We start from the raw sequence: 20,655 nt of genomic DNA, 5'->3' as shown, positions 1-20,655 counted from the left end.
CCCCCCCCCAAAGCTTGGGAGCGCACAGAAAGAAAAATTGTTTCTAAAGAAGTCAAACATAAAACCAAAAAATGATTGAAGAAAACTAAAGCTACTGCTGAGGGAGGGCGTCATCAGTAATGGTTTTCTCGGGAATTTTATCACGTGCTCCACTAAGACCAACACCAGTACTAGCAGAGGCGCCTTTGGACTCTTCCTCCACGACGCTCGTGTCATCAACCTTATGCTCCTTTGGTTGACATTATCGGAGATGACATTATCATCCTATCTTCGTCACCAGAGATGACATTATCATCCTTTGGTTGTTCGTCATCGGAGAGCACCTCCAAAGGAAAAGTAGGATGAGGGATGCCTTACTCGTCACACAAGTTGCCAAAAAGAGAGACCAGGTAGTTCTGAGTGTTCTTGCGAGCTAATTTCTCCACCTTCGCAGAAGACTCAAGCATTTCATCCATATCCTCGTTCAAACCATTGACCTCATTTTGAAGGCGAAGAATCTCTGTGCGAGACTCATCCCTTTTACGAGAAAGGCGAAGGACTTGGATCTTATGACGCTCCTCGGACTCTGTAAAACCAAACAAAACTTCATCAGAAACTAGAAATTTGACGTAATCAATGATATTTTGCATTGCACCTAAAGCTACCTTCCATCTGCAAGATAGTGGTATTCAAGGTTTCTTGAATGTCAGTATACAAGTGATCCAGATTGGAGATCGCTAGATACGATTATTGAAGCCGGACGCATAACTCGTGATATGCATTGTCCCAGCCTTTACCATGACCAGACTTCGAGGTATCTTTGTCGGATTGAATGACAAGAGTACCCTTGTTTTTGCGAGGTTCGATGGACTTGGCTTGAGAGGAAGATTTGGTGGACTTCGGGCGAGATGATTTATCTAGATGAGCCTGAAGGAGTTCCACTTTCCCTTTCAGACATTCAATTTCTTCGTTTAAACCGGTTACTTTATTACGAGATTTGCGAAGATCAGCCACAACCTTACTTTTACTATTGATCACGCGCTTGTAATCTTCTTCCAATCTCTTGTAGGAAGCTAACGACGAGAAGTGGGGATTCCTTCAAGTAAGGAGGGAATTGTTGACTCGTTGAAGTTCCATCTTGAGGCACTCATTATCATCATGAAGATGGTGATTCAGTTCCTCATTACGAGAACAATCAATGGACAGACTGATGAGTGCCAAATATTGTATATATTTATCCCTTTTTGTTGGCATTTTAACTCATCTTTTGTGCATTAATTCTACATTTTATCCCATATTCTGTATTTTCATTGTTTTCAAGAATAAATATTTTTATTAATTAATTTTGCATTTTTAGGTAATAAATAAAGTTCGGATGAGTCGCGGAGCGAAAAGAGCAGAAAAGTAGTGAAAAGCCGGGAGAAATTACGCAAGGAAGCCGCGAAGAATGGTGCGCACAACCTCATTTTCTACACACAAAAGCGCCTCCTTTCTCATCCATCAGATCAGTTCTCAGAAGCATCCAACGGTCGCTCCTTCATAGATCATCAAAATCTGAAGTCTATGCCGAGCACCACAGCGCTGAAATTCCAAGCCTTCAGATTAGATGGTAGTTGAATCCAACGGTAGCTCCCTTGCTGTTCATCAACATTTGATATCTCCGCCTTACACTACAACACCTAACCCCATCTAGAGCCGTTAACTTCGTTGTATCAAAAAATCTGACGGTCGCTACAAGCTTCACTTCATCTCACCATCCGATCCACCTACCAGCTTCACATCCCACGGCCCATCTCACGAAACATCATCTCTTGATGGACCCGCCTCACACCCTAGCGACCGAACCCATCCACCTAACCAAACACCCCCTTCTCTCCCAAACCATCGAACCCTCTCCACCATCACCTCCACAGCAGAGAACCACCTTCTTCCCCTGCAACCGTACCACCACCTTCTTCACCTTCACTGCCACCACCACACCTCCACCAACTCTCTGTCACCACGTCCATCAAAGCAACCAATACCATCTGTTCCCTTCTCCTTAGCCACCTATTTTCTCAATTTTTGCACGTTCTCTATCAGAAACCCTAGCGTGCAAAATTGGTAAATTAGGTCGAAAGTGAGAAGCAATTGAAGGCATGGAGAGGTAGAGAAGGACAAATAGAAGCATGGGTCGACATCAAAATGGAGTGATTGTATCAAATTGGGTGAGTAATCACCAACCCTAGCTACTGATATTTTGGGTAAAAATGGGTAGAACCCTAATTATGTTGTGAACTATAAATATGGGTGTGGGTGTGTTGTAGAAAGCATGCTTGGAATAGCCAGCATCCAGGACTTTCATGTCCTGTTAATGTTTTTAATTTCAGTTCAATTTCATTTATGTTCATGATTGTTATGTTCCTGTTGATATGCATACTTTTAATTTCCTGTTATGTTCCTGTTAATGTTAATCATGTTAAGTGTTTACTCTGTTTAATGTGCCTTTGTTAGTTTAAATGCTCACTGTGTTTCAATTCATTATCATGAAGTGATGGTATGCTAGGCTAGTTACCTTTGAAGCATTGAACTGATTGTGCAATGGAAGAAATCAGTGCTCATAGCAAGCTGATTATCTTGCCATTCCTTTTGTATGCTTAGGTTGCACTGTTTTGATTGAGTAGTGGGGAGAAACTAGTGCTCACTAGTGACAATGAGCAAGCTAGTTCTCTTCCCACTCTAGAAGAATGCCTTAGTTTTGCTCCATTTCAGTTTCACCATCATCCCTGCCCTTGGCCTTAGGCCTTGGTTTGTTTTATCTTTTTTCTTTGATGTCTAGTATTTGCTTTGTTTAGTTCTTGCATTGTTCTCTGCTTGTTTTTTTCTTTACCATCTTGCACTGGTTTATGCTTGCAGTTGCTGTGTTCTTTCCCTTTGCTATTTTGCATTGCTCTCTGCCTGTTTAGTCATTGTCCTGTAATTTTTCTCCATTGTCTTTCCTGTTAACTGCCTTTGTTCTTTGCTCCTTGTTCTTTCCCTTCATTGCCTTGCTTTTGCCCTGTTGTTGCATCTCCTGCACTGCTTGTGCAGCACTTGTGCTGCTGCTGCATTGCCTTCACTTCCCTTGCAGCTGCTGTTGCTGTTGCTTTTGCCCTGCAGCTTCCTTTTCTTTGCCCAGCTGCTACTGCTTGCATCTGCTCTGCTGTGCACTCAAGCCCATAGCCCAGTTCAATAACCAAGCCCAGTACATTTCATTCCAGAAGCCCAAAGCCCAATTACTGTGAAAGACCACTTCACTGTTAGGGTGAAATTGAGCCCAAAACTCAATCAAAGCCCAAAGCTCAAAGGTACAAAACCCACTAAGCCCATAAGTCCATTGGTACCCAAAGCCCAACAACAATTTAGAGCCCAAATAGCTAAACACTACAAAACACTCCCGATCTCTGTGGATCGACCCGTACTTGCACGAGCTACAACCGACGACCGTGCACTTGCGGTATTACTGTAGGCCCCCGTTTTCATTGCGCTTAATTTTATACACATCTCCGGGCCCACCACAGACGATCTACTTGCGAAAAAAGAGTTTCGACCTTCTCATTTAAAATTGTGTTCTCAGACACATAAACAATCATTCTGGGTCACGAGGTTCACGTTCTCGGCACGAAGATCTTCTAACGGGGCGGATGCTTCGGAGGCACTCATTTGGCGTTGCATGCACCGAGCTTGACGAAATACGAAATACGAAATAAGAAAATAACAGAAATAAAAGCAAAGGAAAAGAACGAATCTGGGAAGGGAAGGAACTTACTCAGGAGCTTCTCTATTTTTTTGACTTTCCTTACTGGAATGCTCTTTTTCCTATTTAAGCTCTTTTGTCAAATTATTGATTTGAGCTTCATCCTTCTTGGCCTTTTCACGAACCAGTCTAATTTCTACAAGACTGGCCATATGACGATTGACCTCTGTAAGTCAAAGAACCAAAAGTTAGAAGTAAGCCTCAGAGCGACAGGAAGGTCGAACTGAGGAGACACAAAGGATTTACCTGGAACATTAAGGAGGAATGTTGCTGGAGAGACATGTTCATAGAGGCGTTCAGCATCATAGAAGAATCTTGGGAAAGAAAATCGCCAGAGCTAAAGGTCACCAAGGATTCTAAGGAACGGGACCTCAGAGCTGGATCTTCACGAGCTTTGTCATAAACCTCCTGAAGAAACTTCATGTCAGGATCATAAATGAGGTTAGACATCGCTGACGAAGCCGATTGCTTCTTCTTCCAACTGGCAGAAGGATCCTCAGAGGGCTTTTTGGGGGGTTCAACCTTGGAAATAACAGGAGGATCAAATACTTTGGGAGATGCGATCGTACGAGGATGAGAAGGTTGAGGCTTGGGAGGAGTAGAGAGGCTTGTAATTATGACAGATTTCGAAACTGCGGTCAAAGAAGCTAGATCCAGGACTTTCCGTTGCCTCTTATACTCGCCTGAAGGAGGGGCACTAGTCTGCCAAATAACAAGATTAGCAGGAAGACGGCTAAGAGTTTGAAACAAGTGAGGTAGTAATGATGACGAAGTAGAATACCTGAGAAGAAGGAGGAGGCGGAGTAGGGTGGTCACGCATTTATCGCCCTTTTTTCGACCCCGAGGTGGGCTGCTTAACAAGAGGAGTATCGTCCTACAAGGAGAAAAGGATTAGAATTTAAGGATATCACGAGAAGAAAATTATAGGCGAAAAGGATACCTATTTGGGAGTTGAGGACTTGGTAGTTACAACCATTTCCTTGCCTGTCCTGAGAAATCCAGCGGGAGGCATTACGAACTGAAAGAAATGAGAAACGTGAGCACTAACCAAATCCCGAAACAAGGTGGGTCGTAAGGAAGGAAGTCATACCTCGACTGGCACAGACCACCGAAGTCTCCAAGGATCACAACCAGCGAGATAGCAATGTTTAGGAAGAGGACCTTGGCGAGGAACCCCTTTATCGTCAAAACCCCAAACAAAAGGGCCACCAACCACCATAGGAAACATCGCCCAATCATCGTCACAAGAAAGGCGAAGTTGGGAGTCCACATCTAACAAGAGAGTTTTTTCGGAGCCACGACAGTCTTTCGAACAAGATCAATGCCCCACTCCTGGTGCTCTCTCATGCTTGTGAACTTCGTCGAATAATTAGCCACGAAGGAATCCACGTTGAAATCGCGAGAATCGAATTCTTCAGCCACTGATGAAACCTGCGAGATACCACTACCAGAACGGATTTTAAACTCGTTGGAGATATGAATTGCGTTACCCGAAAGAAAAAAGGCCCCGCACTGCAGCTTTCCCAGAATCTAGAGGAAGATGGGGTTGGAAGGATCGTAAAGTGGGAAAGTTAATCCATCCCTTAACTGATCAATCGTGATGATCATCTTGTCGGCCGTCCAAGTATCCAACTGAATCCATGATAAGCATGTATATGCTACATTTTATACCCATATTTATATTAGATATGATACAATATTTTAGTTACTAATATTATTTTAGTGCTTTTGTAGAAAGTACAAGTGAATTCGATCATCCAGCGAATAAACAGCAAAATGTGAGACTTAATGGTGTTTGCGACGAAAATGGAAAAATGTGGTTGGCCGGGTACTTCCATATATCAGCAACCACAATGATGAAATTTGGTTGGCCTGGTATTTCCATGTATCAGCAACCACAATGATCAATTATGCTGGCCTGGTATTTCTATATATCAGCAGCACTTATTATGCTGGCCTGGTATTTCCATGTATCAGCAGCCGGGTTGGCCTGGTATTTCCATGTATCAACAACCATAATTATGAAATGGGGTTGGCCTGGTATTTCCATATATCAACAAACATAATGATGAAATGAGGTTGGCCTGGTATTTCCATATATCAACAACCACAATAAAAAAAATGACAAAATGTAGCTGGCCTGGTATCTCCATATATATCAGCAGCATAAAATTGTTTCATAGGCGAGGCATAAACGCAACAAATGAATTGAAATCAAAGTGGGGTTGGCACATGCAAACTGAAAATCGGAGTATTTTATCTTTTTTACTTTTTTACAAATATATTCCACCGGGAAAGATAATTTATTTGCCATGTGAAGAATTAATTGAGGAATATTTACACGTGAGATTATTTTGGAAATAAAGTAACTCTTTCTTCATTTGGGAGATTTTGGAAATAAGGAGAGATTATTATTTCATTGGAAGAACGAGGTGGCAATACTATTTGGGGAAAGATACTGATGACGACATCAACTTGCATGCAAGATATTTTCATAGAATATTTTTTTTTGATTTTTTGATTAATGAAATAAAAGAAAGGGAAGGTTATAAAAAGGGGGATCGGCCAGAGAGCCGTACACAGAGAAGAGGCGACAAGGGTTTGGTGTATTTTGAGTTTTCTTTTCTCATGGTTTTCTAAATTGTTTGTTAGGGTTTAGATTGAAACTAATTTATTTATATAAAATCTACGATGATATTTCTAATAATGATTCATTGATTAGTGATTTCTCTTCATATAGCTTGGTGTTTAATCGATTATGTGATTTTCTTGATTACTTATGCTTTTCAATTGATATAGCGTGCTTGGTTAAATTCTTTGACGCAATATTCTTTAGGATTGATATGTAATACTTTAGAATTACTACCCATGAAGCGAAGGAAATTACAACGGAGAAACCATATTTTAGAATTTAAACATATTATCTTCCGAGACATGAGATTGATTTCGAAATTTGTCTTGAATAATAAATAGAAATTAGTAGAATCTTATATGATTGAATTGGTGGAAATCGAAAACCCTAGCAACCCTAATAACCCATTCTCATTTGTTTATCGTTAGAATTATTATTATCTCATTTTGTTTCTGAAAATCGTTAAAAAATTATCTCTTTGATTATTGAGTATTGGTATTAGTTAGTAGAAGTATTTTCACACTCCTCGTGGGAACGACCTGTACTTGCCATTGTTCTACTAGTTAGACAATGTGCACTTGCAGTATTTTATTGTAGGTTTCTGAACCTACCAATCCACCTGTAGTTAAGTTCTATATCCTGGGTAGCAATAACAGGAGGACTCACAGAAGAGTCAATAGTAGGAGTTAGGGTTAAACCCATCTTGTGAAAATCTGCTTGGAAATCCTTAAAGGATTTAAGAGAGGTAATTGCGGATACATTCTTGGAAGACATGATAATGAGAGAAGAATAAAGGGATAAGAAGCGGAGTGACTATGGCAAAAGAAAGAGAAAACATAAAACCAGATAAATGCAAAATGAAAGAATAGGAAAGGAAACCCCAGACTTAGGTCAAGAGGGATATAAATAGCACATGAAGGACAACTGGCTTAATGGGTTGGCGGCACGATTGAGGTAAACTAACCGAAAATAAACGGTTACCCAGAGAACGTGAACACGTGGAGGCAGGGAAGTGGAAAACGTGGCGGCTAGGGAATCCGAAGCGGTTCTTATTTCATTTACGTATGACTCGAATTAAATAAGAAAAGGCAAAATGTAGGTACACGAAATAGGTTCGCCACGTGTCGGACATAAAGGGGAGAAATAGGGATAGAAAATCTCACTAAAAGATCCCAGTCAGAAACTTGTCAATTCAAATGTCAGGATTATCTCGTCGACGATCGCCCTTGCGAAGTACAAAGAGAGTGCGTGCGGAAGCGAGAAGACTCGCACCAAGTTGAAGTATCCAAAAAGATATCAAGGACGAAGTCGTAAGGGATAAAGTAAGATTACTTGGCTGAAAAGACAAGCCATGATATAGATAAATTATGGAGCAAGAAAGAGACAGGTGTCCCGACAAGCCCATGTGAAGTTATCAAAAGAAGGGGAAAAACTTTATGGAAAACGGTCTGGGCGAAGTGTAAAGCACTACTGCGAGAACGTGACGAGATAAAATGAGTCGTGTTCTATTAGGGTTAGAAGGCCTATAAATAGAGGTCTTTGGGAAATGTCTGAGGGGGGGAGGATTTTTCAGAGAGTGGGAGAGCTTATCCGAAAGAAAGGTTAGGATTTCCTTGTACTCAAGAACTTGTATCTTTGTTACTTTGAATGATCCATCAATAATGATTTCTGTGTTTATATTTCATAGTATGACTTAGATCTTGGTTACTATCACTTTGGGTGTGCTACTGGATTTCGAGTAGTTACACAACTTTTAGTATATCCAACACTAAACAAACTAAAATAAGCATACCGTATGATGAGAATTATATATTCAAAAATTCTAATGCATAATAACATAATCCAAACTAGTTCCTACTAATATTCGAAATCCATCTCAACAATTTCTGAGGTGTCTTCATCCATCTTTAAATGATCATTGGTGATGCTACGTTGATCGAGTTTTTTTTTCCTTCAACTGGCTTTTGATGAATAGACAAACGTTTTTCGTGATAAATAAACAACTGGTAACTGGCATCAATATATATCCAATCCAACAACCTTTTTATCTCTCTCTTCCGAGTTTTGCTCTGCAAGCTGCTGAGAGTTTCCTATCCGATTCACCATTACCAATCTCCTTCCTCTTCTCAGTTCGATCTCTCACACTAACAAATCAGTTATTTCGAACCTAAATCAAGATGGGTTTTCAATTCGATGTTGATTAAATTGGGATTGCGCGACAGTTAATGGATTCGGAAGGCCGTATTCTTCATACCTCTTAAGTTTTAGACTAGGGTAAGTGAACGATTATCTGCTCTTCCTGAGGTCGTAAACTAGGTTGAGTTCCTGGAACCTCCCTCCGATTTGCTTTCATGTAAGTATCCACTAGTTTCAATAGCATCGTACCTGTTTTCTTTTAGTTTAGTTCGTCTCTGGTTGTGTTTACTAAATACTGGCCAAAGATATTTGTGTTTATTTAGCAACTAGATTTACATCTGAGTCATAGCTAACTCACAGTCCTGTGCTTTTTTAAGAATCTTTATATCTTACCCCTACTATGCCAAAATCAATCAAAGCTATTTCCATAAAGTCTAAATCAACATCACCTACATCTGGGCACTTTATATTCTCCGAAAAATTACCTGCAACTCGTCTTTCTTATTTCCATCATATTAATCATACTATCCTTTGGTTTATCTATAATGATTTTCACATAAAACCAATGGCCTTCAAATGGATCCGCAATGGGATCTCCAAACCGTTTCAAGTAAAGAAGGCTAAGGGTATGGATAACCCACACAGGGAAGATAGTCTGGTAGAAGATCCGGAAAAGAAAACATATATGTTGGTATGTCTTCATCAGCAGATTGGTAATTGTATGAAATATGTGGGAATAGATCTGAAACTTCAACGATTCAGAGGAAAACAAAACCAAAGCTCTGCCCATGGTGGAGATGTCAATGATAATTTACTCCCAATCAAGCTTTTTACACGGAAGGTGATAATTTCGGCAGCACTTGCTTCGCTGAACAATCTGACCGAATCAAAGGCAGCATGGGTCGAGGAATCGATAGAGAATTTAGTCATCAGGAACCGCGCGCGTCGACTCGGTATAAAATGGATTCTGGTCGAAATACCTCCAATGGGGAAACATCTTGTTTTCCGAAAAAAGCCTGACTCTGTCTCTGCTACTGTGTCTCTGACAAAGGAAGTGATAAGGGTCATTTTGTATGCCACGTGGAAACATTTGTCCAGCAGGATTCAGGACAAAGATACGTGGGTTGTTTCCATCCCAAAAAAACAATGACCGCAACTAAAGGTAATAAGATTGATACACAGTATCCCGGCCCAGATACATTTGCGTCTAAAACTGAAGTCAAGGAGTATATAAAGAGGGCAAGTTTCACTATGGGAGATCCAGCAACCCATGCGGGCACCGAAGAAATGCGAGAGTTCGGCAAGGACCGACTCTCGCAGGCTGAATGATCGCCATGCGGCTGGACTGTCAAAAAATGCAACTGTTGACAGTCCAAAACATGCATAATACTACGCATATTTCTAGGGACAACTCGGAAATTAGATTAGTGTTTCCCTTTGTTTTTAAGAATAATCCAGCAATGTGGCTTAGTTGTTGGGTAGGTTTAGATTTAGGACTAGCATTTCCCTTCCTGTTTTTCCTTTTCATGTTTTTGGACAAGTATGTTAGAAGTACTAAGGTTTGTTTAGGCACTGCAAGTCAACAACAACAGGAGTCCTGTATGCAAGTATCACATCATCAACAACGACAAAAGGTGCGCATAGAAGGCGAGGGCGGCAGCCATACACCTCACCGCAGCAGCAACAACTACCAATCCACCGACTACCCAACTACACCACCACCATCACTACCAAGGGATCACTTCAATGTCCATACAGTGAAGTATCCATCAAAATATCGGCTATTCTTGTGGTAGTCATTGAAGAAGGTGTAGCATCCTTCACACTCCGGATTTATCGCCATCACGCCAACAACAAACATTGGGTTAGCTGTTTCTGTTGTCAACCGTGGACTAAAGTACCGAAGTCGAGAAATAACGAACTTTATAGTGAAACTATGCCGGTCACAAGAACCAAAACAGGACCCAGGACTCGCTGGATTATCAACGCTTCCAAGGGGACAAAGGATCAACGAACAAGCCGGTCGGAAATTAATGCTTATAATTGGGAATTGGTTACTCAAATGTTTTTTTACCCAACTGTAAAGACCAGGAATGCTACGGTCCTGAAATATGTAAACCGTGACTATAAACCGAGATAAGAAAGACGAGTTGGCGGTATACCGGTGATGTCAATCTTCCGAAAATTCTTCATAATCCGCTCATAAATGTAAAGACGTACACATCCTAATCTCGGAATTCTGTCATGGAAGGACGAAGAATTATCAGGTGTTTTTATGACAATTTCAGTTGTTCCTTCAACTGGATAAAGAAAACGCCCTCCTGCATATGAAAACGGAAGCAATATGGTTTCCTCAGTGCTTATTTTCTCTACTCATGTCTATGATATCTACTAAAGCAATATGTCCATCTACTTGTAATAAATATTCTCCCCCTAGAAGACGTCGACTAGAGCTACTTCTTTGAATTCCAGGAGAATTATCGAAGATGAAATCGGGGATCTCAATTACTCTAAACTTTTCAGTCCCAACATCAAATGCAACAATGAGTTCAGTGTCATGTAGAAAACTCGTAGCAGCAGCATTCCTATAGTAAATTGAACCGTTCGTATAAACACAGTCACTTTCATCTAACTTATCCACGGGGGTACCTCATCTATCTTCCTCCATTGATTTTCTCCTGCAGTAAAAACTTCATAAGCATGCTCCCAAACATTAGTAGGCATCATATTATCGTACCCAACATTAGTAGGCCTAGATATGTGCCAAACACATAACATTTTGTACTCCCTAGTCAAAGGATCAAAACCAAATCCATAAGTCGGTTGCTGAGTAACACAAGTTTCCCTCAGATCGAACGCCCCTGGATCAGCTCGAATGCCGATGTTTATCGATGTTTACCCATGGAGTAACTTGTCCAGTGCCGGGGTTGTATATGCAAGTAAGACCATTTGGGTTGTCAACAAAACAGAACAACCCGTCGATAGACTGTTTTAGCATACCAGCATGTTTAGCCCATGGAATTTTCACTTTACGAAGAGCCACTCCACCATTAAAACCATCTTCCGGTGAAAAGATTATTTTGGAATAATCACAGTCGTAAATCTGGATGAGAAGTTGAGGATGTTTTTTTGATCGAGCGCGATGTAACTCCACAAAAGATGAATCTTGAATAAGCGACTGACAAGCCTTGGATACACACTTAAACTGTACAAGTGACTTGACAGGTAGGTTGATAAGTATGTCATGTACAAGATGGGTTGGAAGTGTTATTATGATGAGATATTTTATAAAAGGATCTTAACTTTATGGTCTAATTAGGGTCAGGGTCATAAAACATACAATTGATGCATTAATCGTAGACTGACTTTCTCTATTATCATATTGTTTGAGTACGTAACTATATTATTCTCACTTCCGTTTTCTTTCTTTCACGTTCCTTTTCTAACTAGAAGCCCTCGTAGCTAGCTTTAAGAACTATAATGATCGAGGTTGAACATACATGTTATTGTAGAGATCGATTAGGAAATTCCTCCTAGTTGAACAAGAATTGGGAAACCCCTTCCAAACTACACCACTTTCCATACAAATTGGTGGTTATAACCAAGTTTCTGCTAAATACCAGAAATACATATCCTGCCAAATAAAAACCTAAAAGAAGATAAGGTAAGTAAATTTGATTAAGACTACCTTTTTATGTTATCTGTAGCTATACCTTCATACCTAGTTTTGACTAGATTATGGACAAATAATGACAATGATTAGAAAGTTGATATATAATACTCCTCAAATTAGACTAATCTGGCTAAGTGTATGATCTGCTAGTGGATGTATGTCACATCAATATATACCTCATATAATTTAGCTAGAGTGCTATTTTTTTTTTCAGTTAGTACTGTTGAAGGAATCTTCATATTCTACTCATAGTTCTCCGAAATGATAACAGTTTCTTTTCTTTTTGTAGGAGTTTAGGACATAAATTGACATCCAGGGCTTGGCTTCTTGTTTGGAGTTTCATGGCTACAATGAAAACAGCAAAAAAGAAAAAAAAAAAAAAAAAAATAATAATAATAATAATAATAATAATAGGGTTAGTTCTTAGTAGATAACAAATAATGCCAAGGCCTCTCAGAATCTAGCAGCCCAGAGAGAATGCGATTTATGTATTAAAAATGAACTTCACTAGAATAAGAATTAGTGGAAGATGATGATTAGTTTCATCTACCCATTTAAAAAACGAAGAGGAAACCCAAAATTAACTAAAGAACTTAAATTTTGATGCATGCGACTGGATTGGAACGGAAAGCTCCTTCCTTTGCATGCCATGGAAAAGAAGAATACAACGATTGAAGCTTAGTTAATTGAAAATTAACTAATCAGTTATTGTTAAGTGGGACAGAAATGACCACTGCAAATGCTTGGGAAAAATAATTAGTTAACTTTGATTCAATGGGTAACCTGTTACAGGGGCAAAGGTTTTTATTAGAGGGGCTGAATCAGGATATTAATGTCCCTCTATTTAGTTAGGGGATGTTCAAATGGTATTGTAAATTGTCTAGATTATCCTCTTCAATTTTTAACCTAAATCAAAGGTAAATTAAAAATCTATTTTCTTTTTTCTTTTCTTCTCCCCGTCCCATCAACTGTAACCTCCACTAAAACTGAAAATTTCATCATCTTCGATTAATCGGCGATTCGAAAATTAATCAAGTGCAGTGTAATGACTTATATGAGGTGTGTTTTGAAAAACCCAGTTAGGGTTTAGTTTATCTTATTCGATTTAAGTTTAATTTCTATCAAAAATTAGGGTAGATGAAAATTGGAATTCAAATTTATGGGTTTATGTGAGTTAGGGTTGATTTTAACTCAATTACGAACCGTAACTGGAGATTTTGATGTTGTTACGGTTGGTAATAGTTCAATTACCAACCGTATGTTCTTCTATCTGAGAATTTTCTTCAGTTACGTTTTCTTTTTCAACCGTAAGTGAACTTACGGTTGATGTCGATACCAGAATTATGAACTGTAAATAACCCTGGAACCCAGAGTTCAGAAAGGTCACCAATTACGGTTCATAACTAAACTTCGAGATAAACCGTAAATACTGTTACAGTTGGTAACCATTTTAGTTTACGAACCGTGACTAAGTTACGATTCGTCTCGAGCATTTGATTACCAACCGTAACTGGTTTTACAATTCGGTTTTCCCCAAATTTAACCAGTTACGGTTGGTAGTTCAACCGTAACTAAGATTAACGGTTGGTTACGAGCAAAATTACAACCGTAATTAGCTCTGGAAATGTAAAAAATTTAAATTTTTTACGTATTTTAGATAACTTTGAGCAACAAAAAGCTATATGGGACTAATTTAGAAGTATACCTGGTCAATTTGAGGCCCCGGTTCTTTACTTTGTTGGTTAATTTCTTCAATTGATTGAGATTGACCTTCTCCTCTAAATTTCTTTTTTAAACTTAAAAATCTGATTTTGTTTTGATTTAGACTTAATTGAAGTGAAACTTAATCATTAACACTAAACTAGACTATCAACACTAAACTATATAAAGGTTAATGAATCATTTTCAAAAAAAAATTAATAAAGGATACTTGAAATTACCATGTAATGACCCTTTTTATCCTATTAAATACAACCTCTCTAATAATTCCTTCCGCCCCTGTAACAACAGGCTACTTCAATGGATTTGTGAAGTCTAAGTTAGAAAGAAAGAAAATCCATGCACGAAATGACTTTTCAGAAAGGTTAGAAATATAATACCTAACCAAATGTCCTTGATACTTATTTCTCTCATCTCCCATTCAGTGAGCAACACATATAACCCAGTAAGTGGGGGATGTGACTACCAGTGAGGTGATCCCTTCTACTTTGGAGGCTTCTTTTTATATTCGACAAAAAGAAGATTAGGTAAATTTGATCATGATTAAGTACTAGTTTTCATATTATTTAGCTATACCTTGATACCTAGCTAGGTAGTTTTGATTAGATTGTGGAGGATAATGACAATGATTAGAAAGCTGATACTACTCTCCTCAAATTAAACTAAGCCTTAAAATAATCATCTATATTCTAAAGAACCAAAATATGGCTAAGAGTAGGAATAACTCACATCACTATACCTCATATGATTAGTACTCTATATTTGATTCATTAAACTGATTTCTTAAATAAGTTTAACTCGCTTAGGAGATAAACACGACTTGCTTCTTTTTGAGTTTCCTATTGTGCACTTCGCCAACGGAATGAAAATAATAAAAACTTTAGTTCTGATATTAAATCTTAGACACATTTGTGCATGTGTCAATATGTCCGAGTGGTTAAGGAGACAGACTTGAAATCTGTTGGGCTTCGCCCGCGCAGGTTCGAACCCTGCTGTTGACGTTCACCTTTTTTATTTACCGATAAGCTTCATTTTTTGCATAATTGTGCAAACTTTCTGGTCTTAGAAATAGTTGATTTCCAATGATAACCCAACCAATAATTGATTTTCAGCCTTTGAAAGGAGCATCTTCTTTATATATTAAAGTTTGCAGCAGCCCAGAGAATACGAGTGAAATGAAGTCACTATAATACTAATACAGTAAGAATTAGTGGAAGATGATTAGAGGTTTCATCTACCCAATTAAAAATGATTATGACGAAATCCAAAGTTTAACAGAAGGGATTAGAGAGCTAGAGACCCCCCACACCCTAATTAATATGTTGATGCATGCGACTGGATTGGATGGAAAAGCTCCTCGCTTAGAAAGTGTTGGACATGTGTACATATGTAGAAGAATACAACGATTGAAACTTATAGAGTTACAAGGTCTCTTATGCACGGGCTAATTCATCAATAGATTCACTCTTTAAGGATTTCGTGTGTGACCTTTTTCATTCTAAGTTTCTTTCTTGTCATGTGTGTACGGTCCATCTCATTTTCACTTGCCAAGCAAGTAGCATGAGTATATGAAGGCGACAGCTTGAAGGAGAATCATAGTCAAAGGTATTTTTAGCTTCAATGAAAGCAAAGTTTTGGCCTATGCTAATCTTAGTAGTTAGTACCCCTGAGAAAGGAGAGAATATGCGAGTTTATCTTTGGGCACGTTTGAAACTCCATTAGCAAATTTTTGTGACTTGAATTCATTTGAATCATCACTCGAATGTTAAAGTATCACAGTGAGCAAGAAATAGTTGTATTCTAACAACGACTCCAACTGGTAAATATACTGATGTCACACAGTATCATTTCCTCCCGGAAAAATGAACATAGCAGTGAAAGCCATTATTAATGTTGGATACCATTTGAATGCAGAAGGAATAAATTAAATTGGTGCAGACTACTAACATTTCTTAAACGATATATTGCATAAAATCAGGTTACCCCCACAAATTCGCTCAACTTCTTGACAGTTAGTAAGACCTAGTTATTTCTTGTCCAGCTACATAAAAATCTTGCACTCCTGTACTTCTTTAGTTACTACTTGACAGATGGGTTTTCATCAATTTTTCTCTATTCCTGATAAATCCTCTTAATATTCCATCAAACAAAGACACCACGAACACCTAGGTATGTCTGCATAATATGTATTTTCCGCATAAGCTAATTTTCCATCTGCAACACCAATGGTATACCTTCATGTTTATCTCTTGATGCGGGTCTATCAGTTCTCCATCATCAATGTCTCCGTGCATTGGCATATTTGTTGACATGCTCTATTAGACATCTTTCTCAAAGTTACATGGACACTGAGAGCCTCGTGTGCTTACAAACCGAAGGCAGTGTACGAACAACATAATTAAACAACGTTCAGTAAGCATGTGCAAATGCCTGGGCTAGTCCATTAACTGACCCAAAAGAAGTGGTGATGAATAATTCGTAAGAGTTAAACCATTTGTGCAGATTAGTATGTCAACCAAAACTTAAGAAATGCAAACTCTAGTACTTTCTATGGAAACGAACTTTGTGGACTTTAGGAGACATAAGTTAGACCATTATGAGTTAGAAGCATGGCCGGTTATTTACCCTACGTACAATATACATCACAATCTAGAACATCACAACTGCTTGCAAATGATATGCCTATAAAATAGTCTAATTATATATAAAGTTGAACTTAACCTGATGGTCGAACAAAAAGACAAAGACTTAAAGTAGTAAACATATGGTATATATATATATGAATAAATGCCAATGTCATTTAGATTTATACATCAAGCGATGGTAGGATGAAACAGTACCTGCATCTTGGTGCTTTGGTAGTAAGTTTGAAAAACCAGCCATGAAAATTACCGGCAGATCCATATACGTTGTCCCCTTCTATGGATCTTCTGATTCTGAAAACGAAACCAAGTTATTTTAGCAAAGTGCCAAATAAGAAACTTTTTGTGCAGAGCGTTAATATCATTTAATGGCAGTGGTATGGAGCATCTAACAAAACTATCATACCAAAAACAATGATTGTGTGAATCATTAAGAAAAAATGTCCAGCCTGCACGTTAAAAAAATTGTCTAAGAAACCTTAATGAGATCCTCTACGCCAGTCTTTGTCCTGCTATTCGTGGCCCGCTAATCGAATAATCATCGAAGCTCATCATCATATTTACTATATCTGTTTTGTAGGCATCATTCTTACAGTTACATACTTACATGGACATTGAGAGCCTCGGATACTTACAAACTTGAGAGGGCACGTAACAGATAAGAGGTTGCATAAACAACATAACTAACACTCTGACAGCAATGTTAAAACTTATGGGATGATAAAAGGAAGCGTAAAATGAAAATTAGTCCAGCCTACGCATAAAGAGAATTGTCTAACGAACAATAATAAGATTCTCCGCTACTCAACTCTTCGTCCTTCCATAAACCTTAAATAGGCATCATAAACATTAGATTTTCGAGTAAATAGCTACCTATGATGACTTCGTATGAAACAAAGTGTGCTGAGCATTCGTGGATTGTTGGTATGTTTACTATATACAGGTCTTGGTGGAAATTGTATGTCAAATGTGGGCAAGCAAAGAAAAAAAAATCAAATAGGAAATCAGAAGTAACCGAAATGGGTACAGCGGTCGACCTCTTAAAGAAGGATTGAAACATAATGATATTCAGACGTGTAACTTGGTTGACTAAAACCTGAAAAATTTACATCAATCTTTTTCATTTCCATTCAATACATTGTCAACAGGAAAAAATAATTTCCTCTTACGAAATCGATCTCCTACCCTCAATAGGCATGCTTTGGAAAACTCTCAAATTGTAGCTCTCTTCTCTCTCCTAAAATACTAGCCGTTACAAACCAGATTTATGGAGTAAACTCCATCAATGGAGTCCTGATCCTGCTTCCAGATTGGTTCTTTGCAGCACCTCGGTCCATCATCAAATGCTCTAATGATTCTCCTTGCTAACCTTCTTCATTTTCCTAGCCGCTTTGATTTTCTTCTTGATTAATGTTTTTGTTTTCTCCCATCTGTTATCTGCTTTGCCTCTTTAGAATTCCTTACCTGTTGTTTGAGAGAAAATTTTTGATGGGGGCAAATTTAGATGAGGACGTGGGGGACAAGTACAAAGTTGACATGTGTCAACACTATTTGGACGGTTTTCAACTAATAAATTCTCTGATTTTGTATTACCAAATTTACCCTTCTTTAAATGCTCCCAATTTTAGTAATGGTAACACGGAATATAGTTAAAAATGGAAAAAATTTGGAGTATTACATAATTACGTATCCTGTGTGCCAGAAATCCCTTTGGCCCCGTTCCCACAAATCACCATTAGATCTTTTAAAGAAAAAACGGAAAACATGTATTCCTGTTAGTTATCTCTATCCCTCCATGGCTAAACAATCATTGTATCAATCTTAACATTTCATCATAAATTCTTGTTTGATATGGTACATTAATATGATTGTTTTCTATGGCTTAAATATGTAAAAGCTCATAACATGAGTTGATCATTGTTGTAATATTAAATTTGCGATAAATACGGATTCGTTGCTCGGACTTGAATAGATTTAAAAACAAAAATATATACACAATTTGTCACAGGATCAAGAGATACTAGGACTCAGGATTCCACCAATTCTTATACTCATGTGAATCAACTATTAATTCTAGACAATTATAGCTTATAATGATAACAAATATCGACTCTTTTCTTTGCCAAAAATAGATTTTGTAAAGTATTAGATGTAAATCATAAGCATGATGCATCAAGAGTTCCTAGACTAAGCATACATCATCAGATAAAATCACAAATAATCAAGAAAAATCATAAAACAACTCATAATAGTGCAAATAGTCATAAAAGAATTAAATAGAATTACTCATGCATAAAGAATGGTTTCCTCCATCATCCCAGTAATGGGGTTTAGCTACTCATAATAATCATGTTCTAAAAATAAATATTTGATGCTCAAAATATGATTAAAAGAGTGAAAAATATAATACAGAGAAACTACGACCCTCTTTAAGCGTCCAGAGAAGAACGATAAAACACCACTGTTGTAAATAACGCCTCACTGCTGCTGTTGACGCTGTTGTTTTAAGACCCACAGGAGCAAGTCGTTGTCACTGTTGATAAACGACTGTCTTATGGAGTCTGTTCTTCGTGTTCTTCGTGCTCTTTAATGGCAGCAGCAGCAGCAGAACTTCTCCTTCCTGCAGCTCCCGTTCTTCGCTCCTCTAGCCTCTCTCTGGTCTCTGCTCGACCCCAAACCTCTTCATCAACCTTCTCTGACATAAAACCAACTATTTATAGGCTTTAAATCCCCTTGAAACTCGATCAAACCCCTTGGAAATCTCCATTATTCTTTACGGGTTGTTTGAAGAATAATCTTCTTCTTGTTGCGTTACAGGATGTTTCTAGATATTCTCTCGTCTCAAATATCTTCTAGGACTTTTAACCAACTGTTTTTATGTATATCCCACGCAAGATATCCCATAAATCTCTCAAACTAATCTCAAACCCTAAACAGAAACTGTGTGCAATGTCTTGACTTTGTGTGGATTCTCTGACTTATCCAGCCCAATTAGATGGGTCTAATCGCTTCTAACAGGTCCCTTATGTCTTGTAGAGTCAGTGGGTACCAAATTTGCCCATTGAATCGCTTCCTAGGTCGCTCAAATCCTTGATCCAAAACTGTTGACGCTGCTGCCTTTTTTCCCGCCAAAATCCAGTTTTGAAACTTTGAAGATGACCTCCCCCTATCCAGTTCCGGTGTCCCTTTAGTACATGCCCTGAAATGGGGTGCCCCTTAATAATTAGGTTACCCCTTATCCAAAGTGAGAGTCCGTATAGTAATTTTCTCCCACGAGCGCAAAAACCACTTTTTAACCAATTTCGCCGCAAAAGCTTATTTCTCCAAAAACACCTACAAAGACATAAAATAACCAAATAAGTACAAAATCGTGCACTAACAATATAAACAATTGGGACAAATTATACACATAAATGCGTCTATCGAATACCCCCAAACTTATTATTTGCTAGTCCTCGAGCAAATCTAATCTAAAATAAAATGACTACACTTAGCACGTGCAATAAGCCGTTAAACCACTAGGTGGCCCTAGTGGCGGAGTGTTGTCTCCGGGGGGTTTACCAGAGGTGTACCCACAAAACCTTAATACTCCAGAGCTTAGATATCTACGCAGAACCTTGGAAGGCACTAAAGAATCTCATTGGTTGGCATACTTATTGACTACAGGAAGAAGTACCCTGATGCGAAATTCCAATTGTTGTACACGAGTTTGCACTCAAGCATACTAAAATTCATATAAAGTGACAGAGCTCTACTCAGATAGTTGCACTATGGACATCATATTCGGAGTCAAAACTAATCACATGGATAGATCAAGAAGATGGATATAGAAAATCATGTATGGTTTTGATGTTTACTAAGTGAACGGCGTTTCCCATATCTGTCTGAAGGCCTCCGCCAAAATGAACCTATCCTAATGGATTGAGATACTAGTCTGACTAATATCAACACACTGGCATATACAAGGGTACCAGTGGTCGATAACCTAACTCTAGGTCAACACAACTGGCATATACAAGGGTACCAGTGGTCGACTTTATTGAATTTATTCCTTTTGGTCAAATGGTCCGGTCTCAATTTCTTTCTCTTTTTTTTTTTT

At 38.4% G+C, this 20,655-nt stretch overlaps 1 non-coding gene across 1 annotated transcript; it reads left to right on the top strand.

Moving 5' to 3' along the window:
• Positions 1-14,833: 14,833 nt before the first annotated feature.
• Positions 14,834-14,915, top strand: TRNAS-UGA. Its single transcript has one exon. It is a non-coding gene; the product is annotated as a tRNA-Ser (tRNA).
• The last annotated feature ends 5,740 nt before the right edge of the window (positions 14,916-20,655 follow it).

The sequence above is a fragment of the Papaver somniferum genome, unplaced genomic scaffold (assembly GCF_003573695.1).
Source record: "Papaver somniferum cultivar HN1 unplaced genomic scaffold, ASM357369v1 unplaced-scaffold_21, whole genome shotgun sequence".
Lineage (NCBI taxonomy): Eukaryota > Viridiplantae > Streptophyta > Magnoliopsida > Ranunculales > Papaveraceae > Papaver > Papaver somniferum.
The sequence above is the reverse complement of the archived record's forward strand: the minus strand, read 5'-3'. Positions and strand labels throughout refer to the sequence as shown.